General features: G+C 32.9%; 1 long non-coding RNA gene across 1 annotated transcript; it reads left to right on the forward strand.

Moving 5' to 3' along the window:
* The first annotated feature begins 471 nt into the window (after positions 1-471).
* Positions 472-2,935, forward strand: LOC145674654 (uncharacterized). The gene is made up of 2 exons (XR_014129010.1): positions 472-610; positions 2,608-2,935. It is a non-coding gene; the product is annotated as an uncharacterized LOC145674654 (long non-coding RNA).
* The last annotated feature ends 422 nt before the right edge of the window (positions 2,936-3,357 follow it).

Raw genomic sequence — 3,357 nt, forward strand, 5'->3', positions numbered from 1 at the left:
TAAAATGTTAACAACAACTATGTAGGAAAAGGCATCAAACGTATATTATGTCCATTTCACAAATATAAAATTTATATCAAATTAATTCATATTTAATATTGATGTATTTGTCTTTTACATATACAAGCCTTTCACTAGAATATCTTCGTAGTTCCTAATATGTATTTTAATTTATATTCTTTGTTTTAGTTTTTTTCTGTAGTTTAACGTTCCTTGGTTATGCCTTGGTGGTTAAGGAGACTGGGACCTACTGATTGTAGTGGAATCCTAACCACTTTTTTTTCGTTCAACTGTACCCCCACCGGGAATCGAACCCAGGACCACGCGAACAGAAGGTAAGCGTGATTTGCATTAGACAAAGCGGGTGTCTTCTTCCCTTTAGTGGTATTTGTGTTTAAACTAGTAAGTGTGTTACTTTTAGTTCATTAATTTTCAAAAAAAATGTATTTTTTTGAGGTTCTAAATTTAAATTTTATTTTGTTCACTGAACAGCTTTTGTCATGGAAAAGAGGATAGATGGGGTGACGGAGGCATTTATAATTGATGTAGTTGGAAGGTGGTTATCTCAAGCTCCTTTTCGAGGAGAACAAAGCGGAAGGAAAAACAGCATGTAAGTATATATTTTGTTGCCTAAATTAGTATGCAGAGGGGAGAGGGGAAAAATTTGATTATAGGTAGTTACATGGTGAGACATTTAATAGAACAATTCAATGACTACTAAAACAAAACGTACACTTCTGTAGTCGCGAGTGTTCTAAACAACTCGTTACCAGCAATGTGGATTTCAAAGTATCCATGTAGCTGCGCCTGTTCTGTTCATGGTTCTGGCGGAGAAATATATTGTATTCAGAATCTCGGGAACATTCCGGAAACAATATTCACGAAGTTCCTTCATCTTGACGAGATGTGGACCCGGTCGTACGATTCTCAGTTCAAGCATCATTCCAATAAGTAGTGTTTAACGTACCACAGATATGCGCCGAATACTGAAGACGGTGATGGTGAGAAATGAATGAAGAAAGTGGGAGAGAACGGGAGAACCCCGAGAAAAAAACACGCATACGGTGTTTGTCCACCACAAATCTCACTTGGCGTGAGATTTGATCAAACCAGGGACCCTGCACACTAGAGGTGAACGCTCTACCACTGAGCCTTGCTGCCTCTACATAATGAATTTATTTGTACTCTTCTTGTTTACAAACATAGACGAGAAGCTGACAAGTTGAAACTGCGAAAATGAAGTCGTCATAGAGGTGTTTATGTATAGAACTAGGTTTAGGGAGACGGTGATAAAGAACGAAATGGAGGAATGAAAGATGGGAGGCAACGAGAGAAAACCGAGATAACCCTCGCACATGGTCTTTGTCCACCACACAGTTCACTAGTGCGAACTGGGTACAAACGAAGGTCCCATTCATTACTATTTGTTTATACAAATAAGAACGTATGGATATGTTACGGATTTGATAGGTTTTGGCAAAAGATTTTTCTAGTAAAAAATATTGTTAAGTGCTGGCGCCGTTTACTTGAAAATTGAATATTCCATAAATTTCAAGACAAGAGATGAGTGTTATAGATTAATAATTGAAAATGTGCAGAGACATTTACTAAACCGCAACACAATATATGTGTGGAAAAATTATTTTCACGTACTATTAACATTGTTGTAGCCTCCCATTTTCTGTATTGCTAGTGTTCGGAATCCCAGCTTCTGTTCCAGGCTAATACACAGATTTTGTGGTGTTAACTGAACGTTGTGAAGGAGATTGTAAATTACCGGCTTGTCGTACTATCGGTAAGGAATTTTCTTAAACGGAAATTCCATATGATGATTACGTCCGTTTCACCGCAGCGGAGTAGTTGATTCAGCTGAGAGACGGATGAAACCAAACCCGCAAACTCACTGATCAACGAACAAATCAGCAATACTAATCAATGCAGCAGTAGGTTAGATTACCTGTCAGCCGAATGATTTTAGCTCTTCCGTGCGTTTCCCTGAAACTTGTGGAGATGTTTTGAAAGACTTTATCCTTTTGTTTTCTCAAAACCTAAAGCACTTCAAGATAAATAAAATTATATTTTCAGACGTTCCCTATAATTGTTCAACACAAAGTGTGACATCAATCTTTTTCGTTAAAATGTATTTCTAACGTCACTATTTATGAACAATAAGATAAGTTTCCATAAATCCGGAATTTGAAGATTTAATTCCTTTCGGAATTTATATGAAAAGGATCATAACACAGGACTTTTCTTTACGTCTTTGTGCACGAAGGTTATGAAGAACGGAATATAATCGTATTCTTATTTGACTGTTGTGTACAATTTGCTTGTATATAGTGTATATGCACAGTCATTCTTGTGAAACGATTTCGGATCATATTGTCTTATTGCCCCTTCCCTATACATTGTGTTATTGCCTTTAAGAAAAAAATATGAGTACAAAAGCAAACCTTTAGACTCTGACGATACTAATTATATTGAGATAGGATATAATGACATCCCAAATGTTGGAATAGGAAAAAATAAGTACGTTTTTTTACAGCTTAGTTTCAGCATAATAAAGTTTATTTAATGAATTTAATTTTCTTCTAATTTTGTATTTAGGCTAACGGAGAAAGAAACAGCAGAGGCACAACCTGCTAATGAAGAAAATCCTGTTAATGATTAAAGTGATTTTATACGTACGAACAAACATTTTGAAATTAACATATGAACAGAAAAATCGAGAAGAATAATTAATAATGATTAAGTGCATGTGTTAGTGATGTGAAAAATGTGATTCAAATGCTCTGTGGAGCTAAATATTTACTTTACTAAACTTATTGTTAAACACATTGTTTCTGAAATGAGAGATTATAGGAATATACAATCAGAGGGATGCTGATGAAAGTTTTTCTTACTTGTAAATTTGTAAACTATATATTTTTATGCAATAAATATCCATAAGACACTTCAGTCAGCAATATTATATAAAACAATTATTTGTCTTTTGGATACTATATTTTTTACGCTTAAAAAATATTCACAGAGTATTTAATACTAATAAAATTTCAACATTCAGTGAATATTTAATAAGCGCTCAAAAGAATGAAAATAAATATTTGCAAATATTTTTTTTCAATTATATTACATGAATATTTAATAAAATTATGTACAATATTTCTTTTTGGCTTAATAAATATTCATAGAATATTTCATAATGATATAATTTCAACATTTAATGAATATTTAATGAACAGTCAAAAATATTAAAAAAATAATATATGCAAGTATTTCTTCAATTTATCAGAAATATTACATGAATATTTATTAAACTTTTGAAAAATATTTCTTTTTCGCTTAATAAATATTCAT

This window comes from Thermobia domestica, chromosome 17, assembly GCF_964235325.1.
Source record: "Thermobia domestica chromosome 17, izTheDome1.hap1.1, whole genome shotgun sequence".
Lineage (NCBI taxonomy): Eukaryota > Metazoa > Arthropoda > Insecta > Zygentoma > Lepismatidae > Thermobia > Thermobia domestica.